Here is a 14,971-nt window from a genome sequence, read left to right on the forward strand (position 1 = left end):
GATGTGCGCTCACATACACACACCGGTTGCCCTTTCTACTCTTCTTGGTCTGCCTAGTCTCGTCCCTGGTGCTAGAAAAACGTCTGAGGAAACCAGTGTGCTCTCCACCAGCTGGGAACATTGAAGAGCGGAAACCAGGGGACATCCATTATTCATGGTGTGAGTGAGTGCTGCTGACTGTGGACTCTTGGAGCGGGGATCATGCTTGCCCTGCCAGCTGGCCAATGATGCCCATTAGCTGATAGCTTTGCTCAGAAGAACCTTCTTGGCAAGGCCAAAAAATTAATAATAAATCACCATGCTTTTGGGATTTGGGGAAGCACTCCTGTTTGAGCTTTCGCCAACCTTTTGGTGGGAGAGGCTGCATAGCTGCCCTCTGTCCATCTACTGGATCTATTTGTACCACGCGTTGTTTGCTAGGGCAGCGGCTTCAAGCAGATGACATGCAGGTGATCAGAAAGAGTGTCTTTTTTCTTATAAGACAGCCAAGCACCCATTTATGTGTCACCATTTCTGGAAGCTAACTGCATGCCTCATAAGATCCCAGTTTGGCAGGAACAGTTCTGATTAATCCTCTGTCCTCCTGTTTTTTTCAAATGCTTTCAAAACATACTGGTACCTGTTTCTCTCCTACTCCTCACTTCATCCTAGCTTATTGCAGTGGTTTCAAATGTGCAAAACTAGCTTACATTCAGTTAACTTGGGGATGGGGGATGAAGAGAAGAAGACACTCTGGCTGCTGCCACACTGCAGAATTAATGCAGTTTCATATTGCTTTAACTGCCATGGCTCCATCCCATGGAATCCTGGGATTTGAAGTTTTTTGTGGCACCAAAGCTCTCTGACTGCAAAGGCTAAAGTTCTCACAAGACTACAGTTCTCAGACTTCCATAGCATTGTGCCATGGCAGTTAAAGAAATGTCAAACGCCATTATTTCTGCAATGCAGATGCAGTCATGGATGCCACCTCAATCTTGCCCTTCCCAGGAGACTCAGATAAAAGCAAACTGCTGCAGCCTCCTCTAGCTTGTGTGTTCTCCCTCATTAACAACATTTGCCACCTTGGTCACATTGTGATGTTGCTTGGACACATGTGCCCCAGATTTCTTCTGCGAAATGTTGAAGGATATGTAGCTGGTTGCGGGGGGGGTGGGGGGGTGGGGGGAGATTCATTGAGTTTTAGGTCTAATATACATGCATAAAATAAATAAAATGTCCAGTTCCTGATTTTTCTTTTTGTCTGTCAGGCGTTGGGCCTTGTCTCTGATAGCCACTGAGTAATGGAATGACCTTATTTCGCCTGTGTGACTCAGTAGCACTATCTTACAAAGGCTAAAGGCTTATTATTCCACAGGCATTGTAAGAACTTCCTTCAGTAAGGTGTTCAACAGTGGAATAGACTACTTTGGAAAACGGCAGACTCTCGCTTTTTGGAGGTCTTTAAACACAGATAGAATGGCCATCTCTTGGGGAGTTGTCTAGTCCTACATGGCAGGGGTTAGATCAGGTAGCCCTTGCAGTCATTTCCAACTCTAGGATCCTGTGTTGTGTTGGTATCTGGTTCTGCTATTTCTAGGAATCTCTGGGAATTTTGAACAATGCAAACCTTTATGGGAATACTCAGAAATAATTTCTGATAAAGTGGATGAGAAAAAATATTGGAGGATAATGTTATATATGGGTATAATGTTATATACCCGCCTCGATCCTCAAACGGGAGAAGTGGGATACAAATAAATATTTTATTATTTATTATTTTTATTATGTGGTCATTTTCACCAGAATATTGCTAGCAAAACATTGGAAATCTAAAGAAATACCAACAATAAAAGAATGGCTACTAAGCCTAGCAGACATGTGTGAACTTGATAAATTATCGGCAAGGTTGAATAACAAGGATATGACCCTCATTGAGAAAGAATGGGCCCCTATCCTAGAATTCTGTAAGAGGAGATGGGAAGGGTAAAATACAAAATATTAAATACTGAGCTCAATAGATGTAGCACAGCTAGAGACTGGGAAATCATATGATGGTTAGAAGCCGAGAATATAGAGCTTATGAAGTCAGATAGATTTAAGAAGTAGTAGAAAGTGATTTGTTCTTTGGTCTAGGAGGAATGTAGATATATGTATTGGATGTGATATTGTTGTGTCAGGATGTTTATATATGTTTATATGTGTTTTATTAATAATTATTAATTATTAATAATAAATTATTTTAATTATGTTATTATATAAATTAATAATAAAATATTTTTAAATAAAAATTATTTCTGTTTAATTCAGCATGGTCACTCCAAACTAAATATTGATCACAGCCTCAATGTATTGTACTGTATTGATAATTATGATCAGTGTCTGGGGCCCTGATCTCTTCCCCATCACTGAAAGATGGCACAGTGGCAGATATCAGAGCAGGGCTTCTTCAGTGGTGGCCCCAAGTTTATAGCTTCATGCCCCTGAAAATTCACATGTCTCCATCATCATCATTATTAGTATATTTTAAAAAACATAATCCTGAAACATTTTAATTTTAATCTGTGTTTTAGCAGTTGCCCTGCTTTGGATTACACCGCTATGATCTGCATCAGCCACAGCCTCCCAGAATAGCTCCACGGCCATTAGTGGTAAGCGAACATTGCTGGACCTGCAGTTTGTGGCCAATGAAACACCACTCCCAAGAACCTGGCCTGACCTTTGGTTTTGCTGCCACCTTGGTGCTGCAAGACAACAACAAAATACAGGAGATAATAGGTTTTGTTTTGTTTTTAACCATTTTTATTAAGCATGAAAACAGTCACAAGCATAGTTTGTAGATATACTAAATGCAAACAACAATAGCAAGTAATAACTGAACAAACTCAACTAAACTATTAAATAAAAGTAAACTATTGACTCCTCCCCCAGTTGGTGAATATATACCACTGTTATTCAACTTCCTTATATAATAATACATTTAAGCCTCGTTGTTGTTGTTAGTGTTGTTGTTGCTGTTTACCTTTTTTCCAACTAGCAAGACATAATAATCATCGGTGGACTACAGCCCACTTGCATCATACACATATTTTTTGTGTTTATTAAAATATTTCTGGTGGTGGTGGTGGTGGTGGTGTGTGCCTCCAATTCATTCCTGACTTATGGCAACCATAAAGCGAACCTATCCTGGGGTTTTCTTTGCAAGATTTGTTCAGAGGAGGGTTGCTATTGCTTTCCTCTAAAGCTGAGAGCATGTGACTTCCCCAAGGTCACCCAGTGGATTTTGTGGCTGAGTGGGGAACTGAACCCTGGTCTCCAGAGTTGCAGTCCTATATTCAAGGTACTAGCCATGCTGACACTACAATATACCAATTCTGTGGATTTTACAAAATTTTAAAGTTATTCAATTATATAATAATTGATAATAATATAACATTATTTGAAGAATTTTTGTTGATCAACAAAGGCAAAGTGCCCAAATCCAGTGAATAAACAAGGATTAAATCAGGGAATATCCTGCAAAAGCAGGAATGTTTTCAGATGGCGTCCCCCGACGTCGCCATTATCCCAGACTTAACCAGTGATTAAAGTGGTCAAAATGTGCCTCTTTTTAGTTTCAAGATTTTCCCCAAAGTAAAAAGTGGCCAAAAACAGACAAAATGTGCACTTTAATTCATGGGTTAAGTACGGAATAATGGTGATGATGGAGGATGTCATCTGAAAACAAACTCGCTTTTGTGGGATATTCCTGGATTTAACTTCCGTTTATCCACTGGATTTGGGCACTTTCCTCCTGTGTGATAAACTCCATTGTCAGTTTATCTATTTCAGCAAATACAATAATCTTCCTTAGTCAACCCTCTTGTGTTGGTAGATCAGTGTCCTTCCATCTCTGAGCCTATATTATTCTTGTTGCTGTAATCATATTGTACACTATTTTTTCACAGTTTTTCTCAACTTGATCAATCAACGTTGCAAGCAAGAAAGTCTTATTTCATCTGTATCTTTACAGAAGACTGCAATGAGTGCTTTTCACACTTATTTGCTTTAATGGGCCACAAAATGTGTAGGCAGGACAACACAGTTTAGTATAATAAAAAGGAAAATAGTGTTTTTGCACAACAAATGCCGTTTATTTGTGCCTCGCAGAGATAGGTTGGAGGGGCCTCAAACATGACTGTAAATGTACACCTATTTTGCAGACTATTATCAGTTTTATACCAACATGATTCTACCACTATCTCCAAGACCCCCTGACTTTTCCCTTTCTGCTCAGGTCCTCCAGGCCTAGGTCTGTGGCTTCCATGATAGAGTCTAACCATCTGGCATATGGTAGAAGGCACACACCACCATAAGAAATAGTTAAATAAATAAATAAGTGTAAGATGCAAGTGTAAGATGCTAGTCTCCGCAGATGTTTGTTGTGGTTCTACTGCTGTTTTGTGCCTTCAAGTCTGACTTATGGTGACCTAAAGGCCAACCTATCATGGGGTTTTCTTGGCAAGGTGTGCTCAGAGGAGGTTTGCCATTGCCTTCCCCTGAGAATGTGTGACTTGACCAAAGTCACCCAGTGGTGACTGAGCTGGTTTATTATATCTTGATAAATCTGTAGTTTTCTTGGAGGTGTACTGGGAGATGTTGTTGTTGAAGTTCTTTTCTGGCCAAGCTGACTCTTTTGTTAAGCTTCTAGACTGGCCAGTCCTTATTACATACATTAACTAGCCCTGGGGAACATGGCAGGAGGAGAGAGATGGGAATAATAAAGACTCTGACTATGGTCCACAATACACTGCAAAAATAATCTAAGATTGCTTTAACTGCCCTGGCTCAATGCTAGGAAATTCTGGGAACTATTGTTTTATGAGACATTTAGCCTTCTCTTTCAGACAGCTCTGGGGCCACAATAACTGCAGATTCCAGGATTCCCTAGCACTGAACCAGGGCAGTTAAAGTGGCCTCAAACTGCAGTGTGCTTTGGACTCAAATCTACCTGGACTCTGGGCCTATTACTTTCATAGAGTTGGAAGAGACACCAAAGGCCATCTAGTCCAACCCCCTGCCATGCAGGAACACAAAACCAAAGCACTCCTGACAGACAGCCATCCAGCCTCTCTTTAAAGATCCCCAAAGAAGGAGACCCCATCACCTTCTGAGGGAGTGTCTTCCACAATCAAACAGCTCTTAGGAGTTCATTACATGGGGGGGGGGGGGAATTGGGACTTTAAACAGTGATTAATCTGAGAAAATAGTTCAACTGACTTTAAAACACAATTAAAATGAGATTAATACAGGAGCCATTGTATGAATAACCAGGCAATAACCAGCAAAAAGTCATTCACGGGAAAATCCTGTGCATGATTTGCTGCTGTTTCTTGCCTGGTTATTCGCAGGTTAATGGCACTTTAATCATGTTTCACCTCGACGTCATGCAAAAATGATTAGCACAATTGCGTGATAATGGGTTATTCATGAAATGATATCACTTTGAGCATGACGTTGTGTGACAACCATTAGCGCAATTGCGGGAGTATCATGGGTTAATCACCGTTTACACTTCCAAGTGTTCCCCGTGTGATAAATTCCTTACTGTCAGGAAGTTCCTCCTAATGTTGAGGTGGAATCTCTTTTCCTGCAGCTTGAATCCTTTGCTCCGGATCCTAGTCTCTGGAGCATCAGAAAACAAGCTTGCTCCATCCTCAATATGACACCCCTTCAAATATTTAAACAGGGCTATCATATCACCTCTTAACCGTCTCTTCTCCAGCCTAAACACCCCTGGCTCCCTAAGTCTCTCCTCATAGGGCTTCATGGTTTCCTGACCCTTTGATGCAGGACATGAAAGGGAGAAATAAAGAGCTAGGCCAGGCCCCAACAAAAGCTGGAAACATTCGTATCAATCCAAACCCACGCTTGACAGGGTTTTTTTGAGTGGAGGGCACAGGCTGGAAAAGGAGGGCCATGGGGGTGACCCTGGCAGAGAGGTTGGTACCCAGATGCTAGAGGAGAGAAGGAGCTGGTCCTCCCATTCCTGCATCCCTGCATCCCTGGCCCTGCTGTGATGATGGAGAGAGGTCGCTTGGAAGGTACCAACGCAGGGGGGGGGGGGGAGGAAGGAACCATGAGGGAGCTCCATCCATAGGGTGCCTTTCCATTTGGGGATGGAAGGGGGGGTGGACCTGGCTGACTGAGATGGAAAGATAGATGGGGGGGGGGGGGTAGGAGAGGCTGCGATTTCCTATTGGCTGTGGCTTTCCTTGCCTAGCTGCCCCCTCTTCCCTCCCTCCCTCCTCCCTGGGCTGAGATTTGCAGCTGGACCATCCTTGCAGGATGTAGGCGCTGCGATGTCAGGCGCAGCATCCCTGGGGCTGTAGATCGTTGGCCTGCTTTCCCCCCCTCGGCCCTTACCCTGCCCCACTTCCCTCCCGAAGGAAGGGTCCAGGAAGAAGAAGCAGAAGCCCCTCTCCCTTTCCCACCAGACCCCTTCCTCTTCCTCTTCCTCTTCCTCTGGGCAGAAAGACAGAGGGGGAAAGCCAAGCATCTTCTCCTTGCAGAGGATTCCCTAAAGGAACACCCCCTTCCCCACATAGACAACCCTCTTTGCCCCCCATCTGAGTCCCTTCTGGCATCTAGCATGGCCTGGTGAGTACCTGCTTCCCTCCTCAAGGGGAGATTGCCTCCTTTTTGGGGGGAGGGGGATGGAGATGGGGATGAAGGATGAAGAGAGGAAGATGGGGATGAAATGGGGGGGGGGAGTTTTGCAATCCAGTTTCTCCAAGGAAAGAGAATTTTCAAGGCTTGAAAACTGGGGAGGAAGGTTGAGGGGGGAGACCCCCCCACACTTTTATGGAACCTCACAGAGCTTGGAAAGGGGGGATTTTGAGGGGAGAGTCCCCCCACTTTTAAGGACCATCTCAGAGTTTGGAAAGGGGGGGGTTGAGGGGAAAGATCCCCCACTTTTAAGGACCATCTCAGAGTTTAAAAGGGGGGTATTTGAGGGGAAAGACCCCACACACTTTTACGAACCATCTCAGAGCTTGAGTGGGTGGGGATGAGTGAGGGAACCCGTTTTGCCTGGGGGGGGGTAAATCCCCTGTCCCTCCTCCCTCCTAGGCAATGCAGAGCTGTGCTTGTTGGGGCGGGGGGAGAAGATGTCCAAAAGCATGGGGGCTGGGACTGTGGTTGGGACAGGGAGCCCTTCCTGCGGAAGCTTGTGGGCTCTGCTTTTCCTGCATGATTTTTTTTTTGGGGGGGGGGGCTGGTTTCATTGCAGGGAATGCGGGGGTCTTGAGATGCTTTCAGAAGGAGAGGAGGAAGAAGATGTGGGTTTTTTATTGTTAATATTTTAAAAGGAGATGATGATGGGATATTTGGGCATGCCGCCCCCCTGGTGCCTTTTGGGAAGGAGAGGGGGCCTGTCTTTTCCCCATCTCCGCCTTTCCTCCTGCACCTTGCAAAGGCTGCCTGCCGGCATCTCAAGGTGACAGCGACGTAGTCCTGGCAGCAGAGAGAGAAAGGGAGGGAGGGAAGCAGGCAGGCAGAGAGGCAGGCAGGGCGCGCGCACACCCACGCGCGGGCACGCGCCCCAGGAGTTGGGGAAGGGAGGGGCGCCGGTGACGTCCCTGCCCCCCCCCTCAGCCCAAGAGAGGGAGGGAGGGAGGGGGTCTCCAACCCACAAGGGGGATCTCTCACTGCAGAACCCGACCTGCAGTGAACAGGGGGCGGGCAGGGAGGGGGAGGAGGAAGAGGATGGGAATGAAGATAGGGATGGGGACGGGACGAGGATGGAGGGGGATCGTGATGAGGAAAGGGATGGGGAGGGGGAAGAGGATGGGATGAGGATGGAGAGGGAGAGGGAGTTGGGGATGAGGATGGAGATGGAAATGATGAGGATGAAGATGGAGATGGGGATGGAGATGGGATGAGATGGGGATGGAGATGAGGATGAAGATAGAGATTAAGATTGAGATGAGGATGAAGACAGATGAAGATGGAGATGAGGATGAAGATAAAAGATGGGGATGGGGATGGAGATGGAGATGGGATGAGATGAGATGGAGATGAGGTTGAAGATAGAGATGAGGATGAAGACAGAGATGAAGATGGAGATGAAGAGGGGAATGAAGATGGGGATGAAGATGGAGATGGGATGAGATGGGGATGGAGATGGATATAGAGATGGGGATGGGGATGAGGATGAGGATGAAGTTGGGGATGGAGCTGAAGATGAAGATGGGATGAGATGGGGATGGAGATGGGGATGAAGACAGAGATGAAGATGCAGATGAGGATGAAGATAGAGATGAGGATGAGGATGAAGATGGAGCTGAGGAGGAGGATGGAGATAGGGTGGGGATGGATGAGCTGCACCTGACAGCACTGATCTGCCCCCACCGCCCCTGTTCCTCCTCCTCCTCCTCCTCCTCCTCCTCCTCCTCCTCCTCCTCGTCCTCCTCCTTTGATGAATGAATGGCGGCAGAGGTGGGGGAAGGAGAACGTCTGAATGTGTTGCGGGTGTGTGAAAGCATCTCTGGGGCTCCTCGCCGGGGCAGCGTGGGAAGGCCGGGGCTGAAAGAGGGCAGGGAGGAAGGGGGAGCTGAAAAGACCCAGAGAGAGAGAAGAGGTAAAAAGATGGAGGGATGAAGGGAGGAGAGAGAGGGAGGGATATAGAGGGCCAAGGGAGAGATGGAGGGAAGGAATGCGAAGGTGAAAGAGAGGAGGACTAGGGCCAGGAGGCCTCCAGGAAGGCCTGCAAGGAAGATTTGGTTGTTTTTTACTGACAGGATTTATACTAATTTGGTATAATATGATATAATATTATACTAATATGGTATACCAGTAGGAAATGGGGGGAGAGTAAAGAAGGAAGGTACTGCAACATCCAAAATCCACCCAACCATGATACCTTTATTGGACCAACCCAAATGCCCCAAATACATGATGCAAATCACATGAAAGAATCCAGGAAGGATGGTACTATAGCATCCCAAATCCACAAAACAGTGGAGTTTTAGCAGCTTCACCAGTGAAACTTTGCAAACTGGCATCATGGCTTTGGGGTATTGGAGTTGACCTAAGAAAGGGTCTCAAGATGGGGTGGATTTGGGGTCTTGTAGTACCTTACTTCCTGGGTTCTTCGATGTATTTTGGGCATTTGGACACTATACCCAAGAAAGGTCTCACGATGAGGTGGATTTGAGATCTCATGATACCTTCCTTTCTGGGTTCTTTCATGCATTTTGCACCATGTATTTGGAACATTGGAGTTGGCCTAAGAAAGGTCTCATGATATGGGGGGATTTGGGATGTTATAGTGCCTTCCTTCCTGGGTTCTTAGATGTATTTGGGCCATTTGGGCATTCTTGGATACCCAGGAAAGGTGGATTTGGGATGTTATAGTGCCTTCCTCCCTGGGTTCATCATGTGTTTTGGGCATTTGGCCTTTCATGGATGCCCAAGCAAGGTCTCAAGGTGGGGTGGATTTGGGAGGTTACAGTACCTTCCCCCCTGGAATCTTCCATGCATTTAGCACCATGCACTTGGGGGCATTGGGGTTGGCCCATGAGAAGGACATCAGGGAGTTGTGGATTTGGGGTGTTGCAGTCCTTTGCTCTGGGGTCAGCTGTGCCCTCCTGCCAAGGGCATGGGGCCAGGCAGCCCTAGTGCTGCTCCTGCCCTGCTCTCTGCTTTGGCGCATTGCAAGGCTCCGGATGGGGAAGGCAAGGCTTTTTTCCAGGCAACTGCAGGGGAGGGGGCGGGATCCACAGGCTGCCGAGGGGAGGGGGCTGCCTCCCTTTCCCCCGTCCCTGATTGGCCGAGAGGGCTTGATTGGCAGCGGGGGCGGGGCGGAGGCCGAGCTTGACAGGGAAAGGCGTCGTGGGAATGAGCAGCAGATGCGGGTCTTCTGGCAGGAGAGGCCCAGGGCAGCTCTGGGGGCAGCAGGCAGAGGCACACCTCAGGGTACCCTGAACCTGATGATGGTGATGATAGTGATGATGATTATAGTGATGATGATGGTGATGATGATGGTGATGGTGGTGATGGTGGTGAAGGTGATGGTGGTGGTGGTGATGGTGGTGATTTTCCAAATCTATGATTCTATTATTATTATTATTATTATTATTATTCCTACACAAAACACAGGGGTGGGAAAGGGATACACAGGTCCAAGGTCTGGGCATCCCTTTCCCATCTCTGTGATTTGTGTGGGAATAATAATAGTAGTAGTAGTAGTAACAGAATCACAGAGTTGGACAATCCCATCTCTGTGTGTTGTGTGGGAATAATAATAATAATAATAATATTAATAGAATCATAGAGTTGGAATATCATCATCATCATCATCATCATTTCTTACTCGCCTCTCCTAATGGATCAAGGCGGGGGACTCAGTTTAAAAGAGCAAACAAGACACATGCATATTGAAACGATCCATGTACTACTACTAGTGCTACTGCTACTACTGATATTTATTTCTTGCCCGCCTCTCATGGACTGAGATAGGCAGCAACAACAAACCAACAAATATGCAACAGTTAAGGACACAACATTAGTTAAAACGTACACCATTTTTAAAGAACGAACAAGACACACAGGTATTAAAGCAATTATTATTATTATTATTATTATTATTATTTCTTACCCACCTTTCCCCATGGATCAAGGCAGCAAACAACAACAGACTAGCAAATATCCATCAGTTAAGAACCCAACTTCAGTTAAAACATACATAAGTGTAAAAGAACAAACAAGACACATACACATTAAAGCAATCTATATTATTATTATTATTATTATTATTATTATTATTATTTCTTGCCCACCTCTCCCCATGGATTGAGGTGGGGTACAACAACAACAGCCCAACAAATATCCATCAGTTAAGAATCCAACCCCAGTTAAAACTTACATAAGTTTAAAAGAACAAACACACATATGGATTAAAACAATCTAAATAATGATAATAATAATAATGATAATTTATTACCCACCTCTCCCCATAGATTGAGACAGGGAACAATAAAAGACCAACAAATATGCATCAGTTAACAATACAACATCATTTAAAATATACATCGGTTTAAAAGAACAAACAAGACACATATGTATTAAAACAATCTAAATTTATTATTATTATTATTATTATTATTATTATTATTCACCGACCTCTCCTCATGGATTGAGGCAGGGCACAACAGCAGGCCAACAAACATGCATCAGTTAAGAACATAACTTCAGTTAAAACATACATCAATTTAAATGAGACACATGTGTATTAAAACCATTTAGGTTTAAAATTCAGACGATATGGGGACCAATTTCCCCTTCGATCAGGGTCTGCCTGGCTCTTCCTTCCTGTGGGTCTTCCAAGGAAAGGTCCTCTATGGATTCCACAGTGGAACTCCCTGCCACAAGATGGAGTGGGTGCTGGCTAAGATCTTGTTGTTTCTTTAAAGGGATGTGACAAAGTCATGGAAGAGCTGTCTCTAAATTCAGATTGCTACTCTTAGTGGGAAAATGGCAGTATAACACTGGACTTCAGAGGCTGAGAATAAACCACAAGGCTGCTGCTACAGCCACTGGGGGAGGCTGCTCTAAGCCTGAATTGGTTCTGTAGCATTTGTTCCACAGTTTGTTGTTGCTGTTGTTGTTGTTGTGTGCCTTTGAGTCGTTTCTGGCTTACGGTGTCTCTATGACAGGGTTTTCTTGGCAGGTTTCTTCAGAGGGAATTTGCCAAGGCCATCTTCTGAGGTTGAGAGAATGTGACTTGCTCAAGGCCACCCAGTGGGTTTTCATGGCCAAGCAGGGATTCGAACCCTGGTCTCCAGAGTCATGGTCAAACGCTCAAAACACTATACCACTCCATCTCCTTTGTTCCACAGTATTTGTTCTGAATTTGTTCCTCAGTGGCTCTAAGCCTCTGGTGGGGGGATTCTGGACCCTCCTGATATTATTATTATTATTATTATTATTATTATTATTATTAACCTTTATTTATATAGCGCTGTAAATTTACACATTTGATATTGGTGAATGACTGCTAACCACCCCTTACCACTGGTCAGGCTGGCAATGGTTGATGGGAGTTGTAGTCCAAATCCCACCTCGCCAACTCTTTCCCTGTATTGGGTAAGCTACTCATGAAAAGGGGATGGCAGACAAGGAAAAATCTGAATATGCATATACGTGGCTAGCACTGGTGGTGCCATGCTCATAACCATCTTTTGAAGGTTGCGGAGAGGCAGAAGGGAGATAAGAGAGAAAACGAAAGGCAGGAACAGAAGGGGAAAGGCTGGCAGAGAAATCAGGCAAGAGAAAACATTAGCTCCAAAGTGAGTTTAACAATAAAAGTAATACTCATACTCATAATCAAAGATTTAAAATTCAGATCCTTGTTGCAGGTTAAATATGGTTCCTGTTTTGAAGAAGATGATTGCCACTAAGGCCTAGTGGGGTACCATACCTTCTTCTGCCCCTAAACAGGTTGCAATCATAGATTTTCAGAGAAGATGCCAGCCACAGATGCTGGCAAAACATCAGGAATAAACTCTTCTAGAACATGGCCACATAGCCTGAAAAACCCACAAAAATCTATGGATGTCAGCCATGAAAGCCTTTGACTTCACACAGGTTTTCTTTTTGCCTGATAGGAAGGAGCAGAATTCTGCTCTTCTTCTTCGCTGCCCATAGAGCATATGGTGTGAGTTTGCAGGTGCTTCACATGGGAGCCCAGCTCACACTCTCCTTGAATGGAAGGTTGTTGCACAAATTGTTATATGTGTTATGTGGTGGAGATGACATCTGTGTGCACATTGCTCCACCACATAAAGTGGCCTGCCTCACTCATGAAGTGAGATGACGTCTAGCAATGTTACTCTGAGGCTGCATAATAAATAGGATTTATTTATATGCCGCCCAATCACTAGGAATCCGCCTTTATATTCCGCCTTTCTCCTGATATAGAGACTCAAGGCAGCTAACAAAAATTTAAAGCAGTACAAGCTAAAAACAATACAAGCATTAAAATGTAGACACAAAGTTTTTCAAAAAGTAGAACAATTTTAATTGTTTCAAACAACAAAGGATGTGACAAAGCTGCAAAGCAAATGGGTATCTAATAGCATAAATAGTCACCCCCAACCTGGGGCCCTCCAGATGTAGTTTTAAATATCTGGAGGCCCTGAGGTTAAGAAAGACTGGCATACGCTTTTACACATTGGAGCATGGTTGGGAGAAGAATGTGTCCTTCCAGATGCTGTTCAACTCCAGTTCCCATCAGCCCTAGCCAGACTGGCCCACTACCAGACTCTCTCTCTCTCTTTCTTTCCTTGTTTCCCCTGTTCACATTATATAAGATTTTATTTTTACACATCCTTCTCATCCCTCTCTACATGTGCTTTCCTTCCTCTTTCCATGCACGCCTAGTCCATTCGTTCATTTCTACCCATTCCCATTGATATGCTGTGTCCAGTGAGCCTTCCCTAGGTTTGTTATCTCCAGCCATTTTGAATGTGCCGTAAGCTTGTTACTTTCTGAAGGTCTCTCTCTTCAGCATCGTGTCATTGTCCAAGTTGCAAAATTCTATTGTGTGTGATGCTGCCCTACAAATTGGTGCAACAAAATCCACAAAAGAGTGGTGCCCTTATTGGCCAACCAAAATGCATAAGATACATCAAGCAATATTTTGAAGCTTCACTGGCTTCTTCATCAGGCTAAAAATGTGCTAAAAATCACACAGAGGAAAAGTGACCATGTTAGAGTCACAGGCCTACATTTTGTCTCAGATGTTGCTCTGTTGTCAGTTATTGACAGATCTCAATGCTGGCAGAAGTCACATCCCTTCTTGTTTGTGGGGATGAGAGACAATAAAAGGCAGGTAATAAAATTTGAAATCCATTAGCAAAAGAAAAGTAACTTCCCTTGAGACCAGGTTGTCCTTGTGCAAAGCTAACTGCTTCTCTTTTAGACAGAGAACATTAAATTTCTCAAGAAGTACCTATGCATCTGGAAAAAAAATGTTTAGCTGCTGAATAGGTAAACCTGGACAATTGTAGTCCAAATGGAAGAGTTTTATCTTTGTTGAAGGTAAAAACCTCAGAGAGTTAAGTCCCTGTCCATTAGCTTCCTCTTCTTAAAGAGTGATTCATTCTGTAATGGATTCTATAGTTAGTGATCCATTCTCTCCTTTTTGTTAAGAGTTGTGATCAGCCAAATGTATGGAAAGAAAACAATACGTGGACCATCCCTGCTGTATGTGACCACTTGCCATACTGGCTGGAAATGACTAGGAGTCCTAGTCCAGCATATCTGGGAGGCACCAAGTTGGGGAAGGCTGACCTAATTTGACTATGATTGTGAAGGATCCTGTTTTAAAGGAGAGGTTGGATTTGATGACCTCTAGGAAATTTCTAACCCTATTATTGTGTATAGCAGTATAGGAACCATGGTTAGCTCCAGTAACTAAGCACCCACCTACATATTCTCTCTCTCTCCTTATATAATCCTGTATTAAGTAACCTACTCATGTATTCCCTGCTCATTTTGATTTTTGATGCCACCCTTGCCATACTACTTCTCCCATTACCATCTCTGCTCCCAGAGCCTCCAAATGTTATCCCTTTTGCCTGCTCCCACTTAGGGAAAGCTACATTAGGTTGTTCTGGATCAACTCCTAGGATGCTGCTTTCAGATTTGGGGGCCAGGGCTGGCAGTGCATATTCCACCTGACTGCTAAGACATGATCCTGCACATATTTAATACGAACCTGCAAAGAACAATCAACCAATAGTCTATTTTAAGAGTGTTCATGGTGGATCCTTTACAGTATTTGCTTTCTCGTCATCTCTGTACAGCTGTTAGAACATTTTGAGCTGCTGTATAAGTGGGTATCATAATGATAATCTCAACCCTATAAAAATAAATAATACCAAAGGGATTTGCCTATTTGTCATGCATACTGCATATATAAGGCCTTTGAAATATATAGTACGTTTAATTT

At 44.3% G+C, this 14,971-nt stretch overlaps 1 protein-coding gene across 8 annotated transcripts in view; it reads left to right on the forward strand.

Annotated features, from left to right (window-relative positions):
- The first annotated feature begins 6,280 nt into the window (after window positions 1-6,280).
- LOC149322992 (plasma membrane calcium-transporting ATPase 3) overlaps window positions 6,281-14,971 on the forward strand; it is a 173,602-nt gene continuing 164,911 nt past the window's right edge. For all 8 annotated transcript variants that reach the window (XM_089485876.1, XM_089485929.1, XM_089485881.1 and 5 more), the window contains exon 1: window positions 6,281-6,615. The gene's annotated coding sequence lies outside the window, so the exon portion shown is untranslated. The remainder of the gene's footprint in view (window positions 6,616-14,971) is intronic.

The sequence above is a fragment of the Sceloporus occidentalis genome, unplaced genomic scaffold (genome assembly GCF_023333645.1).
Source record: "Sceloporus occidentalis isolate IW3139 unplaced genomic scaffold, rSceOcc1.0.p SCAF_1, whole genome shotgun sequence".
Lineage (NCBI taxonomy): Eukaryota > Metazoa > Chordata > Lepidosauria > Squamata > Phrynosomatidae > Sceloporus > Sceloporus occidentalis.